Raw genomic sequence first — 16,978 nt, forward strand, 5'->3', positions numbered from 1 at the left:
AGCATGCCACATGAGATATGTATACTAAGTTTAATTTAGCCTTAAAATTGGTATTAAACTTCACTAATGGTAAGTTTTGCTGCAAATCCCAGGGAGCTTCAACATCATCAGATAAACTGTGAGTTAAACGGAAGACGTTGATGACACCTAAATACAATGTGTTTTACCAACAATATCTATGGTTGTTAGTTGAAAAACATAGAAACAAATTGAAGCATTAACGTAATATATGCAGACCATTCAAAAAGCACAATTATAATCTTCTGAAGATAATACTAAAGAGTACTTGAATACACAGGTTCTCATTCTAAATGGATTGTGTTCTATATGACTGTAAATCAACATAGATGTTGAAAATTATCACTATAATTATCAAAGAGTAGAGTTCCTTAGCAGATTTCTAGTCACTAGTTAACTACCAGTCATTCAGTTAGCTTTGGAAGAGTTGCAATTGTTTACAAAGAGAAATGGTCTCAAATATTTCCCATCACGTTTTTATCCTTTCCCATGGAAAGGCTTTTCCATGTATTCCAGCAAGTATTTTAAATAATAGCTGAGAATGGGTCCCACAACACATAATTGCGAATGTACTGCCTTCCTATAAGCTGACAGAAGATGTTTTATATGGTAGAGCTGGAGATCTCCATACAGATCTATTATAACGCTGTCACTGGTGGAGGACTGATAAACTGATCAAAGATAACAGAAACCTGGAGACGGTAATGTTTCTTTGTGATAGTCTGTCATAAGATATGAGACACAGTAATGTGTTCTGGGAAAGATGCAAGAAAGCTTCCACAAGTTCTACAGAACATTATGCATTTATGGATACCTCTTGTGCAGTCAATGTCACATAACACCACCAAGGTGCTGCACAACCTTGTTCCTACAAGACACTTCCAGTGTGATTCCAATACTCCACAGCTGGATAATTTTGTTGATGAAGAAAGACTAGAAAGCACATTGTTCCACTGTTTCATAAAGTGTCTGTAAAACATTATCCAAAGAGAGCCTTGGGTAATAAGACTTCATTCATGGAATACTGTATATTTAATAACATTAATGCATTTTAATTATCCAAACAGTTTTTTGTATTTAAAGGGAGGAACGTGGCAAAAAGCAATAGCTCCATGAGCAGCACAGAGGAGCAGATCAGTGAAGTGTCTTCTAAGAACACGTATATTTCCTTTGGAGAACTTTCTGGTGTCTGAATAGGAAGTCTTGAGACTTTTGATGGTTGATGTAACCTTTATATGACCCTGTCAATGGGTAATCTGAAATTTAATAAAGCTAAATTAATCTTCAGCCTTTAATTCCTCTCCCCAAGATAAAATATGTGAAAAATTATTTCAAATGTAGTTGGAATGTATCAATGGTATAAAAGTTATTGCTGGAAACAGTAACAGACATGTGAAAACTCATTTCCCATGGAAAACTGGCTAAAGTAGACATTGTTCTGCCGAGAGTTGTTTAGGCCTGCAAGTGCTTTAATCAGTAGCACACGATTGGAGAAAAAACAATTGTTTACCATCATTATAGCTTTAAATGCCCAGCTCCAACAAACACCTGCCTCTGTATATGATCTAGCTAGCTAAAGGCAGCATTTAATACAAGGCCCATGCCAAGCTGTCTCTTTTACTTGCACTATCTCAAGCTTGTAGTATCAGCGCTGAATAACATCCCTTTTGGAAAGTGTGAAACCTCTTCTGGTGCTTGCTCTGTCTCGTTTAGAAACCTGAGAGTGCAGAAACACAAAGGTAACTAGGCTGCATATAGAGAGTAAATATGGTTCTGAGGAATCCGGCCGTGTCTATGTGGCTTCCTTATATTTTTTCATGAAAACCAAAGAAAACAAAAGGTTTGAAGTATTTTCTGTTACTTCTGTTTTATATTTTTGTGGATTATCATAAACCAATGAAATTAATGTTGAGATTTTGCATTTATTTTCTGTTTCAGTAATAGTATATCTTGTATTCAAGACTTGGGCTTTTCAACTAAGAATTCGTATTGTAAAGATAACAGGCTTGGTCATTAATGATCATTAGTGTCACCACTAAGAAAAGATTCATGTTGGTGTTATTTATTAAAGCAATCAAAATGTGCTATTATGTTCCTAATTACAATATTTATTCAAACTCCCCTACTTACCCACAGTACAAATACAGTGCAGGCAGCTGTTGTAGAAGCTTCCCTGTGCAGCTCTGGAAATTACTTTTTATTTCAACTAAGGACACTCCTGTTCTCAAAAGGAAAGAATAGAATAAATGCAGATCTTTGCACTGCCAGGCAAACACTCTGCTTTTGGATGCATGAAGTTGCATTAAGGATAAGAGCTGCAGAAGCAGAGAAGTGACTAAGAACTGTGGTAGATCAAAAAATGGTCTGTTCAAGCTTCTGCCTTCAAACTAGCATATCATTATAAAAATAAAACATTACAAACAAACAAACAAACACACAAAACTTTATTACTTGTAATGTAAATCACCCACAAGAAAAAATGAGATTTCCAAATACTACAGAGTGTTTTATTTATTCAGGGCTACTTCCTTTTAGGAGTTAAATAACATGAGTATCAGAGTCTACAAGCAGAGATTGAGTATCATAAAGTCCTCCCCTGAGAGGTGAAATGAAAGGCTTACTTCACTATTACACAGCACAGCAGCAGAAATAGATAAAGAAAAACTATGGAACTGGGGCTATCATAAAGCCTATCACACAGAACAGTAAGAGACAAATATGAATGTTTGTTAATTTATTTTAAGAACATCCATTTAGAATATTTTTTTTAAATCTCCAAACTAATTCAGTGTCTATCAACTCTGTGCTTCTTGCGGAAGTATCAGCAATGTGTTTATGAAGCCAATAGTATAATTTTCAAACATTGTTAGTCACAGACCACTAAGGCAGGTAAGAAGGTAACGGTACACCCTGCTCAGGTGAAGCTTACTTTTCCAAAACCAAGAGTGATCTTTTTCAGCAACTACAGCCTAATATGGATTATCGGTATCATCTGCTTCTTTTGTTTTCAGGAAACATAATTTAGACATGTGCCTTTTCCAAAGCAATCCTAAAGCAAAAGACACAGTTGAAAGAGATCATTAATGTTTTGATAAAGAGTCTGAATCATTGTTTGAAATTATTAATGTTTTAAGTATTAAAAAACAAATACAAACAAAACAAAAGAAAAAAAACAAAAAACAAAAAACAAAACAAAACAAACAAACACCACCGCATTGTCTAGGCTACTTGCCTGGGGGAATTTGTAGCTGTGAACAGAGTTGCAGTCAGTGGTATTTTCCTGTCCCCCTAGGGTGAAATCTGTGTGCTCAGCTCGCTCTCTGAAATGCCTGTACACCAATGCATGCAGCGTGGGGAAAAAGCAGGAGGAGTTAGAAACCTGTGTTCAATCAGGAGTTCATGATCTGGTGGCAATTACAGAGACATGGTGGGACAGCTCGCATGACTGGAATGTGGTCATGGATAGCTATGTCCTTCTCAGGAAAGACAGGCCAGCCAGCCATGGTGGTGGAGTTGCTCTTTACGTGAGAGAGCAACTACAATGTATTGAGTATTGTTCAGGGTCAGATGAGGAGCGAGTTGAGAGTCTGTGGGTGAGAATTAAGGGACAGGCTGGCAGGGGTGATACTGCCATGGGTGTCTATTACAGGCCACCAGATCAGGGTGAGGAAGTTGATGAAGCCTTCTACAGGCAGCTGAGAGTGGCTTCACAGTCACAGGTCCTGGTTGTTGTGGAGGATTTTGGCTTCCCTGATGTTTGTTGGAAGGACTACTCAGCCAGCCAGCCACAGTCCAGGAGGTTCCTCCAGTGCGTTGATGATGACTTTCTGATGCAAATGGTGAAGGACCTGACTAGGAGAGGTGCACTGCTGGACCTCATCCTCACTAACAAGGAGGGTCTAATTGGAATGGTAAAGGTTGAGGGCTGCCTTGGTTGCAGCGACCATAAAATGGTAGAGTTCAGGATCTCGTGTGGCAGGAACAGAATACCGAACCAGAATACTGGACTTCAGCAGGGCAAACTTTGGCCTTTTCAGACAATTGCTAGGGGAAATCCCATGGGCAAGGCTGCTTGAAGGTAAAGGGGCCCAAGATAGTTGGTTAGTATTCAGGGGCTGCTTCTACCAAGCTCAAGATCAGAGCATCCCAACACATAGGAAGTCAAGGAAGGGAGCCAGTAGACCTGATTGGTTGAACAGGGAACTTTTGGGCAAGCTCAAGTGGAAGAGAAGAGTTTATGGATCATGGAAGGAGAGCCTGGCCACTTGGGAACAATATAAGGCTGTTGTCAGAGAATACAGGGAGGCAACTAGGAAAGCTAAGGCCTCATTAGAATTAAAGCTGGTGAGAGGGGTGAAGGACAACAGAAGGATCTTTTGCAAATACATGGCATGTAAAACTAACACCAGAGGCAACATAGGCCCACTGATGAATGAGGTGGGTACCCTGGTGACAGAAGATACAGAGAAGGCAGAGTTACTGAATGCCTTCTTTGTCTCCGTCTACTCTGCCAGAGGCTGTCCTGAGGAGCCCTGTACTGCTGAGGCCACAGAGGAAGTCGGGACAATGGAGGAGTTTGCCTTGGTTGACAAGGACTGGGTTAGGGAGCACTTAAGCAGTCTGGACATCCATGAATCCATGGGTCCAAATGGGATGCACCCGCAGGTGCTAAGGGAGCTGTCTGAAGTTATTGCTAGGCCACTCTCTATCATCTTTACTAAGTTGTGGGGAACAGGAGAGGTGCCTGAGGACCGGAGGAAAGCAAATGTTACTCCAGTCTTCAAAAGGGCAAGAAGGAGAACCCGGGTAACTATAGACCAGTCAGCCTAACCTCCATCCCTGGGAAAGTGATGGAACAACTTATCCTTCATGCCATCTCAAGGTATATCAAGGATAAGAGGGTCATTAGGGGCAGTCAATGTGGCTTCACCAAGGGGAAGTCATGCTTGACCAACCTCATAGCCTTTTGTGAGGACAAAACGAGGTGGATAGAGGATGGCAGAGCTATAGATGTGTTCTACCTTGACTTCAATAAGGCATTTGACACAGTCTCCCACAGCATCCTTGCTGCCAAACTGAGGAAGTGTAGTCTGGCTGATCGGGCAGTGAGGTTGACTGTGAACTGGCTGAAGGAAAGAAACCAGAGAGTCATGGTCAATGGTGCGGAGTCTAGTTGGAGGCCTGTATCTAGTGGAGTGCCTCAAGGGTCAGTACTGGGACCAGTATTATTCAATATATTCATCAATGACTTGGTTGAGGGAATAGAGTGTACTATCAGCAAGTTTGCTGATGACACCAGGCTGGGAGGAGTGGCTGACAGGCTAGAAGGCTGTGCTGCCATCCAGAGAGACTTGGACAGGCTGGAGAGTTGAGTGGGGAAAAATTTAATGAAATATAACAAGAGCAAGTGTAGAGTCTTGCATCTGGGCAGGAACAACCCCAGCTTCCAGTATAAATAGGGAATGACCTATTAGAGAGCAACATAGGGGAAAGGGACCTGGGGGTCCTGGTGGACAGCAGGATGACCATGAGCCAGCACTGTGCCATTGTGGCCAAGAAGGCCAATGACATCCTGGGGTATATTAGGAGGGGGTTGGTTAGTAGGTCGAGACAGGTTCTCCTTCCCCTCTACTTTGCCCTGGTGAGACCACACCAGGAATATTGTGTCCAGTTCTGGGCCCCTCAGTTCAAGAAGGACAGGGAACTGCTTGAGAGAGTCCAGTGCAGGGCAACGAAGATGATTAAGGGAGTGGAGCATCTCCCTTATGAGGAAAGGCTGAGGGAGCTGGGTCTCTTTAGCTTGCAGAAGAGGAGACTGAGGGGTGACCTCATTAATGTTTATAAATATGTAAAGGGTGAGTGTCACGAGGATGGAGCCAGGTTCTTCTTGGTGACAACCAGTGGTAAGACAAGGGGTAATGGGTGCAAACTGGAACACAGGAGGTTCCACTTGTATATGAGAAGAAACTTCTTCACAGTGAGGGTGACAGAGCACTGGAACAGGCTGCCCAGGAAGGTTCTGGAGTCTCCTTCTCTGGAGACATTTAAGACCCGCCTGGACGCCTTTCTGTGTAACCTCATCTAGGTGTTCCTGCTCCAGCAGGGGGATTGGACTAGATGATCTTTTCAAGTCCCTTCCAATCCTTAACATTCTGTGAAATAATACATTTTGTTAGCAATGTTTGTGTGTACTTTAATGTGCATGCTCCTGCTTAGAACTTTTCCTCTCTATTCAGTCTGTTCCTAAGCGACTGCTGGATAATTGCTCTGTATGTTCACTCACTTCAGGAGAGAGGGAGAGAATCCAGGATGGTCTTGTGATGCCCGTCTCTCATTCTAAATCATAAAACTCAGACATAGTGAAATATATTTATTAGTTATCGCAATATTACTTCAGAAATATGGGATAAAGGAGTAAAATCTACTTAGCAAGTCTGTACAAATCTGTGGTGGGGTAAGATTGCCCTTCTTCTTTGGAGGAAACCTTTTTCATGAAAGTAAAAAAAGGGGTTGTCTAATTAAGGAGATTACAAAGGAATAAAACAGTATTTAGCATTCTCTATACCCTCACTTCCACTACTCCATGCACCTCTCATAGAAGGGAAAAGGGTGTTTGCTCAGCAAGGCTGATGGATAAGGCTTTAAACTAGATTGGAAGGGGGAAGGGGGCAGTACCAGGCCAGTCAGTGACAAGCAGCAAGATGGCACAGCAAAGCTTGAGAAGGTGCTTGACTGTGAGATTCCTCAGGATGTGCCATGAAGTGAAGTGCACAATCAACCACACTTGAAGTACTTCCACACTAAAGCACACAGCATGAGGAACAAGAAAGATGAACCAGAAGCCTTGGCCTGGTCCCAGGGATATGATATAATTTGCATTAGTGAAACCTGGTGGGATGAATCCTGTGACTGGTGCACCATGATGGATGGTTACAGGCTATTCAGAAGGGACAGGTAGGGCAGGAGAGGTGGGGGGTGGCACTGTATGTAGCACAGGGGTTGGAATGCACAGAGATGACAGTTGGCAATGGCAATGTTGAGAGCCTCTGGGTAGGGATTAAGGGTCAGATAAATAAGGCAGATGTCATCATGGATGTCTACTATAGACCACCCAGCCAGGACAATGACACTGATGAGTTATTCTTTAATGAACTAAGCAAAGCCTCCAAGTCATCTGCTCTTGTCCTTTAGGGGACTTCAACTTGTCAGATTTCAGCTGGGAATGTCACACAGCTGGCACCAAGAAGTCCAGAAGATTCCTAAAGCATCTGGATGATAACTTCTTGGTACAGGTACTAAGAGAACTTACCAGGAAAGGTGCCTTCCTGGATTTCATTGTCACTAACAGAAAGGGTCTCGTGGGAGAAGTGGTGACTGGTGGCTTCCTTGGCCACAACAATCATGAAGCAGTCAGGTTCAAAATCTTTGCTAATGGGAGGAAAACTGCCAGCAAGACCTTAATGTTAGATATGAGGAGAGCAGACTTCAGGCTGCTCAGAGAACTACTTAGTATGATTCCCTGGGAAGAAGCTTTTGAAGGTGTTTAGGTCCACCAGTGTTGGTCACTTTTTAAGTACCACCTACTAAAACCAAACCAGAAAATTCCAAAATGCCAAAAATCTAGCAGGCAAGGCAAAAAGCCAACTTGGTTGAGCAGGGATCTTCTCGAAATAAGGCGAAAAAATAAATTACGTGGTCAGTGGAAGCAACATGGGAGGACTACAGAGATGCTGCTTGCCATTGTAGGGAGGAAATTTGCGCTGCCAAAGCTCAATTGAAACTGAAGCTGGCCAGTACTGTGAAAGACAATAAAAAAGGCTCTTTAAATATATTAATGGCAAAAGGCAAACTGGAAATAACATTGGCTCATTATTTGATGATCATGGTCACCTTATTAACGTGAACATAGACAAAGCCAAGATGTTTAATGCTTTCTTCACCTCGGTCTTCAAAACCGATGATGGACTTGGGGCCCCCATAACCCTGGGTTAGAAAATCATGGCTGTGAGAATGACAAACTCCCAATAAATCTGGAACTTGTATGGGATTTGCTACTCCAGCTAGATTCCTACAAGCTGATGGGGCCTGATGCAATTCACCAAGGGTGCTTAAAGAGCTCACTGACATCATAGCGAGACCTCTTTCCATGCTTTTTCAATACTCTTGGGAATCTGGAGAGGTCCCAGGTGACTAGAAGCTGGCAAATGTTGTCCTAATCTACAAGAAAGGTAACAGGGATGACTCTGGCAACTACAGGTCTATCAGCCTCACTTCTGTTCCTGGCAAAATCATGGAGAAGATTGTTATGTGAGTTATTGAAAAACACCCGAATGACAATGCAGTCATTGGTCCCAGCCAGCACGGGTTCATAAGGGAAAGTCCTGCTTAGCAAACTTAAGTTTGTTCTACAACAAGGTTACCCACCTAGTTGACCAAGGGAAGCCTGTCGACATGATATGTTTGGATTTCAGTAAAGCCTCTGATACTGTCTCTCACTTCTCCTGGACAAGATGTCCAGCACATAGCTGGATAAACACACAATGCAGTGGGTGAGCAATTGGCTGATGGGCCAGGCTCAAAGGGTTCTAGTAAATGTGGTTATGTCAGGCTGGTGACCAGTCCCTAGTGGGGTTCCGCAGGGATCCATCTTAGGGCCAGCACTCTATAGTGTCTTTGTAAATGACTTAAATCCAGGACTTGAAGGATTACTTAGTAAGCTCACCAATGACACAAAACTGGGAGGAACTGTTGACACTCTCAAGGGCAGAGAGGCCCTGCCAAGGGATCTGGACAAACTGGAGAACTGGTCAATCACCAACCGCATGAAGTTCAACAAGGGCAAGTACCGGATTTTGCGCCTGGGACATGGCAACCCTCGCTGTACATACAGACTGGGGGATGAGATGCTGGAGAGCAGATCTGTGGAGAGAGATCGGGGGGTTCTGGTCGATGACAAGTTGAACATGAGCCAACAGTGCCCTGGCAGCCAAGGGGACCACCCGTGTCCTGGGTGCATCTCTTTGTCAACCAATTACAGGACCCGAGGGAATGTCAGAAAGATGTGCCAGGGGAGGTTTAGGTTGGACATTAGAAAAAGGTTCTTCCCCCAGAGGGTGGTGGAGCACTGGAACAGGCTCCCCAGGGAGTTGTCACGGCCCCAAGCCTGACAGTGTTCAAGAAGAGACTGGACAACACCCTCAGACACATGGTGTGAACTGTGGGCTTGTCATATGCAGGAACAGGAGCTGGACTTGATGACCCTTGTGGGTCCCTCCTAACTCAGGACCTTCTGTGATTCGATGTATAACAAAACTACAGAGAAAGATCGGATTAGAGGTTGTACCCTTCACTTCTACTAACTGTGTTTAAACTGTGATTTCACAGTCACAAGAACATTGCAATGATAATGTTAATATGCAAGACAGTTAAATATATGCCTCAATACGTTTTTCTGAGTGCTGAGTTCAGTCTATTTGTTACTCATTGAGCAGTTCCATTCACTTTAACAGGAATGTTTTTGTGAGAAAGATTTACAGCCTGGAGAAAACTATAAAATGCAAATAAAGCACATTAAAAAAATGGGTAATACAGCAACTAGTGGAACCAGAACTGACCACTGACACTGGCAAATTGCACAGTTGTAGAATAAATAACCACTGAGAGGGAAATGTATGGGAGGAACAGACTAATCAATGAATGAAGATGTCAGAACTAATTGGAATTTGGAATAAAAAGCATAAAGAGAATAAACACATACACTTTTTATCATGATCACCTGAATATGATAGTCAATTCACTTCTGCATAGATACCCCTTTTGCTCTAAAAAAGGCAAATTACTCTTTTATATTATGTTTCTTTTCGACCCTGAAGTGGGAAGAATTTTGTTGTATCAGCTGGAGGTGAATTAACTCTCAATGTCTGAATGTTAGTGCTTTATCAATGACATTTTTTCTATTTTTCTTCCCCGCCCCCCTCCGGCTTTTTTTAATAAAAAATAAAAGATTGCCTTTACTAAAGTCAACAAGAAGGTTCTCCACCACAACCAGTGGGGTCAATATTTCCTCCTTCTTACTTGTCTTAATTTCCTCTTCAACTTTATCAGTTGTCTAATCCATAAGTATTGCATTTTTATAGAGCAATAAGGAAGAGGATACAGGAATAACAAAACACTCATTTTCAACTGAGATCTCATGTATCATAGTGCTTCATGGCAGCCACAATTCTTGTGTTTGAAATTAAATAAAAACTTGATATTGAGTATTAGTTGTCTCTTTTTCACCCTGTCCCAAAATTTACAGTTATTCATACTGATTTCCTTTGTTACCAGTATTCTACCAGCTCATGTTTATGTTTTTATATCTGCATGACACTATTTAGGTAGTAGTAAGAATTTCTTCCTGTATATTTATTGTGATTGTAGCTCTTGCTAAGAAATTGCCTTTGGAATCCTCTCTTTTGGCAGTACATAGCTAACCTAGTCTTACATTAGTACAGTTGCTTTAGTTCTTAAAGAGTTCATATCTATCCAGAACACATGGAATCGTTCAGGAGCAGAAATATTCAAACTGATTTTGTTTCGTGGTCCAGACCTTCTCTAAGCAGAATCACAGACACATAATTCTTGGAAGACAGCATTCAAGCAGTTGAACATCTATAGGCACACCTTCATGCTTCCTGATTACTTACAGTCCAGAAACTTCATATAGGAAGGCAACCATTTGAAATTTGAATAATAATCAACTATTAGTCAAATTAATCATTTTATGAAGGGCAAAACTTCTTTGAAGCTGTTCAACTTTGCAACAATCTCAGCAATTGTTTTTCTCAAGGGCAATGACTGAATGAGCATTATTTGCTTCAAATAGGACATAGTATAGAGAAAAGAATACACTATTGATTTTTATAACAAATTCTCAAGACACCCAGGAATTATTTGCTTGCTGGGCAACTGACCTATCCACTTTTCTGGCTAGACTGTGCTTTTACTTCTCCTCTAGCTCTCCTTCGGTTGGGTAAGTTCATGGTAGAGATGAAGGATAATATGTTAAGGGATCTGTTTATGAAGAATTGTTTTCTACCTTGGAGAGCCAATTAAACATAAACTGCCTACAGCTTTTAAGTGCCTTCAGAACTCCAAAGCTAATGTCTTCTTCCATATCTTAATTTATTTTTTTAAAACTCAACAAAAATATTTCAGTTTACGTAGAACATGTCTTGATTTCTGTAAATTGCAGCTATTCAGAAATGTTTCTGATTTAACTGCCAATAATCAATCTTAAGATACTGTAATTTGCCTCTCTTGCTAGTATCATAGATAAGAGGAGTCAAAAAAAAAAGAAAACATGACTGACAGATGTTACCTTTTTTTTCCTTCCCTGCACTGAGCTCTGAGAAAAGTTTATCTCCTTTCTTTCACACAGAATCACAGAATGTTAGGGATTGGAAAGGGACCTCGAAAGACCATCTAGTCCAATCCCCCCGCCGTTAACTTTAATACACAAATACCATTATCTCAAGTCCTGTGTAAGGCCCAGACCTTACAAACATACAAACACACTTGAATTATCTGAGTAAGCCCAGTGACTACATGTGTTAAGTCAAGTATGTCCTCATGAGTTATTTAAAGGACGGCCTTGATTTCTAATATTCTGTTTAATGAACTTATCCTTCCTCTTTATTTAAAAAGATTCATCTAGTTTGGGAAAGTATGTCGGAACACCTAGCTGTGTTTTTCTCTTCCTTTTGATATAAAAAAATAACAGTGGTAACAGTGATAGTTATAATGTCCACAAATCATATCCTACTTGTCTAAGTTTGGCAAATGGTTTGACTGTGATTCTCTTTCCTTTTAAATACAAGAGCAAGAACAATGTTGGTATTTCAGAACGATTCATACTATATTCATACTTTCGTCTCAAGATTTCAAAAAGCTGTAGAAATAGCAATGCCATACATGATTCAATACCATGTAAAATAAGAGTGAAACGTATTTCAGATATATGTCAACTGATCATAGTGAAATAATTTTTTCAGTGAATGAATTAGGAGCAGTAGACCGAAGTAGAAGTCTGAAGGACAAGTAAACTGTCTCCTCCACTGAAGGACATGCTCCCTCTCTAAAGCTTCCCATTCTAGTGGCACACAACATCATAGACACTTGAGGTATACAGACCGTTTCATGGGATTATGCTGTGGCCACCAGTGGATTAATTAATGAAAGTGTTGAAAGTTAAATTCTGCTCCAAGGCTCAAAAGAAGGACTGAAATTGTGATGGAGGGATAAAAAAAAAGTTCCCCTTATTAATTTTGATTTTTTGCATGAATTAGCTTGACTGCTGAACACAATTCTTCTCTGATAGATCACAATTGATTCCTCAGTTTTACACCCAGCAACTATTGCAAATAAATCATGACGGAAAGCCTATTTCATAAATACCTAGTGTAAAACTAAATAAAAAGAAAAACTAAGGTATTAGGTAAATTTGACTGAAGGAATCTTGGAAAACCACAGTCAGCTCATGAATACTGATAGACAGGTAAAAAACTACAATAAGAATATTTTTCTGATTACAGAATGCCCTTATTTCCTTTCCAGTTCTCTGTCTCAGTAATCACACTAGTAGTATGTTCAAGATTCATCTGTGATTTACAATTGCTCACTAACAGGAACTATACCACTGATTTCTGCTAGAATGTCTTGCAGCATGAAGCAGTTTTACAGGACAAGGTTTTGGTAGCAGGGGAGCTGCAGGGGTGGTTTCTGTGAGAAGCTGCCATGAGCTTCCCCCATGTCCAATAGAGCCAATGCCAACCCATTACTGACCCAGGCTGAACCCATCAGTGACAGTGGTACCACCTCTGTGATAACACATTTAAGAAGGGGAAAAACTGCTGCACAACAGCAGCTGGGAGAGGAGTGAGAATATGTGAAAGAAGCAACTCCACAAAACCCAAGCTCAGTGGACAAGGAGGGCAGGAGGTGCTCCGGGTACTGGAGCAGAGATTCCCCTGCAGCCCGTGGTGCAAACCATGGTGAGGCCGTCTGTCCCCTGCAGTCCATGGAGGTCCATGGGGGAGCAGAGACCCACCTGCAGCCCATGGAGGATCCCACACTAGAGCAGGTGGATGTGCTCAAAGGAGGCTGTGACCTCATGGAAAGCTCGTGCTCGAGCAGGCTCCTGGAAAGACCTGTGGAAGGGACCCATACTGGAGCAGTTCGTGAAGAAACTGCAGGCCATGGCAAGGACCCACAATGGAGAAGTTCATAGAGAACTGTTATTTGTGGGAGGGACCCGATGCTGGAACAGAGGGGAAGAGAGTAAGAAGGAAGGAGTGACAGAGACAACATGTGATGAACTGACCACAGCCCCTGTCCACCTGTGCTGGTCAGTGGGAGAAGGTGGAGAACTTGGGAGTAACGTTGAGCCTGAGAGGAAGGGAGAGGTGTGGGCAAAGTGTTGTAAGATTTGGGTTTATTTCTCATTATCTTACTCTGATTTGATTTGCAATAAATTAATTAATTTTCCCAAGTTGAGTCTGTTTTCTTATGACAGTAGTTGCTGAATGATCTCTCCCTGTCCTTATCTCAACCTTTGACACTTTGATTGTATTTTTCTCCCCCTGTCCAGTTGAAGAGGAAGAGTGTCCGGCCAAGATCAACCCTCCACACAGCCATAACCATCACAGGAAATGATTAGCCTGAACTATTTAAACCATGGTGACTGTGGTTTAAAGCAGGAATTGAAAGGAGGTAACAAATGAAAAGCACTTTCTGCTCATAGGCACCACACAAAAAGAAGAGGGAAGAACACTACCTGTTTAGGGCCCACAAACTATACACAATTTTTACAACAGAAGCCTATACTAGCAATTTCCATGTGTTTTAAGGTAACACAGTTACAACATGAAAACATGAAAAATCTCTCCTCTGCATCTGATGAGATCCTGTCATAAGTACTATAGATTTCCAGTATATATGTAAGTGCTATTCATGCATAATTAATAGCAAATTGAGAGGGGTGCTTTAAGCACAAAAGAACAGCACAAATCTCTGCACTTAAGTCTATAGTTTTAACATAGCAGACCCAAGTAAATTTTTGAAGATCTTGTAAAATAACAATGGAGTTCAGTGAGGTATTAAGTGCCAGAAAAAGCAGCACTCTAATAGCAAAAAAGAACAGCTTGTTCTCAGAGCTATTTCATGCAGGGTGTTTCACAAGGGGAAACGTTCTATCACTGTTCTGCTATGCTGATTAATGTTCTTAATGTCCATTGCCTTCAAAAAGTTAACAGTTTAAAAGGCATTATTATTATTATTATTGTTGTTGTTGTTATTGTTATTATTGTTATTATTATTTTGAGGGATGCTTTTGAGAGGGTTTGGAGAAGGGAGGAGGGTATGTGTGTCTGCTCGAGAAAAAGGGAGAAATGTTCAAAGTTAAGACTAGATGAAGCCCAGTCCAGTAGATTTTTAGAAGTTCAAAAGACTGTGGGAAGAAAAATTACTATAAACCACACCAACCATGTTTTGGCACTGGGCAAAAATGTAGTCTTATGCTCCCAGTAAGATAAAAAAACTACAGTGAAAGTAACAATTGTTCTTGAGCTGGAATTCAGTGATGGGATAGAACTTTCCCACCTTGGTAGCAGAAAACTATCAGTACAAAGAACGGGGAAACTCTGGCTGCATTAAGTCCCACATTTCATCTTGGATGATGAAAAGCAACAGATGCTTCAGCTGAGGCTGTGAAAACCTGCATTGCTGACAGAAATAATCATTCTGCACATGCAATTCATTCCTACTCCTTCAACTTCACAATTTAAAATAAATGAAGAAATCAAAACAATTTAGCACCCGAAATTCCTTATTTTCTCAACATGTTCTGTGAGCTATGGGGTTTTGAGGGAAAAAGAACTGTTCTTACACAATAAGACCTTTATTTTAGCCTTCACCTGCTACAGTACCCCAGCCCTGCAACCACAAATTACTGAAATGATGTTGCATGCACACATTGTCATGCAATCCGACCAGGTGGGTTTTACCCAGAAATAAGATTGTTTGATATTTTGTCCCACCTCATAAACTTCATGTTCTCATTATTAAAGATCTGACTGTTTCACAAGTGCTCATCTTAGCCTCAAATTTAGCTAGAGGCAAGGCATTTCCATGTTGTATCACAGGAAAGAAATTCCCACATACATATTTACCTTCATAGCTTTCCAGAGGCAGAATCTTTTAGTACTTTGCCAGGTGGAGAAGGGACTGTGTTTTGGAAATAACCTTACAAGAAAAAACTGTCATACAAATTTGCTTGACAGTGTCAGCAGCAGAAGTTTGCAATACCATCTTGAAGAAAAACTTCTGTATGAAAATACTCTCCCATTTGGTAGAAGCTACAGCTACACAACTTACTGCTTTGCTTTTTTGTAACGTTCATCTCCTTAATGTCGGTGGTAAGTCATGTCACTTACAAGTTAGGGCACTGATTTCCTTTTAATGAACCTTTAAAGATTTAAAGGTTCTATTCTTCGAGCATTTACCAAAATTAAAGTGGGGCTTTTTTTAAATCTCAGGCCCTCCATTTCTTCAAAGTATCATTTGGTTTTAATAATGCACCTTCTTAGAGCTGCAATTTTGCTTTATAATGTTGTCCTTTCCTTTCATTGCAACTGACATTCTGTCTGCTGTACTCTGCGCTACCCTTACATTTGCACAGAAACAAATAGAGATATTTCTTTGTTAACTGGCTGATTAAAAATTCATGGTGCACTTAGATGTTTAATATTTAAACACAATGTTTAATGTTTACTAGTGCCATTTTTTCCTGGGGAAAAAAAAAAAATCTAATATAACAGAGAACACAGTGCTTTTCAGGACAATGACAGAGATCTTATTGTGAGCTAACATCCAGGACAGAGAGCATTGTTACTTCAGCATTAGTACACATCTTTTAAAAGTTTATGATCACACTACCTTTTGAGTCCCATGATATAGTACGGTACTGTAATGCAATTTGGTTTTTTAGTTTTTCATATCTGCTCGGGACAGTTGGTGTCATTTAAACAGCATTACCAAACAACTATAAACACTATTTACACTAGACTTCAGACTATTTTATTCAGAGAACTTTCCACTTCCCAGTTATTCTGTTAAATACTTGCCACCCAAAGATTTGAGTCTACGTAGTGCTAAGCTCACTGGTGAAGCGACCAAATGCTCAGTCAATATTTCAGTCTTCCTACTTTGAAAGAAAAAGCAGTATGTTGCAATTGAAACTGAGACAAACCACTGTTTAAAGCAGAACATGCAGACCTTGGATACTTGCATTGAATTATCTCCTCAGCCCAGACATTTTTTCTGGTTTTGAGCAAACTGACTGCAGTCCACTGGCTTTCATGGGCTGATCTTAAAACTAAATTCTCAAGTCTGTGCACAAATAAAAAACTTCAAGTACTAAAAAAGCCCGCTAAATTATTGCTCAGTTTCCTAGGGACCTCTGTGAGTCCTTTCCATGGAAAACTGCCTGCAAAGCTGTTTTCATTCAAGTACAGAACTGCCAGTGCCGAGCAAAGAGGCATCAGAATTTGCCAAGGCCCATAAATATTGCATTCCTTCATCTAATTAACCTGCAGCTCACCAAATCCAGCAACTGGTCTAAAGACCTTTTCATACACCTTCATTTTTTCCCACTTTTTTTGCCTGGGATAGAAGCCGTAGGATGGAGATTACCAATCCATATTCCAGAGTATTACTCAGGTAACCCACCTCATAGCTCTTCACTTTACGAAGAGATCCTGCTTCCTCTTGTCTCACCAATACTCCTTGCTCTGCACTCCCATCACCTTTCTTTGTACCAGAAGTGCTCAAGGGCTTGCTGGGCTCTTCACTGAACCAATTCTATGAAGAACTGCCCCTCCCCATTAGGGAAAAAAACAAAACCACCATAAACAATGTAAGT

Source organism: Patagioenas fasciata, chromosome Z, assembly GCF_037038585.1.
Source record: "Patagioenas fasciata isolate bPatFas1 chromosome Z, bPatFas1.hap1, whole genome shotgun sequence".
In the NCBI taxonomy this organism is placed as follows: domain Eukaryota; kingdom Metazoa; phylum Chordata; class Aves; order Columbiformes; family Columbidae; genus Patagioenas; species Patagioenas fasciata.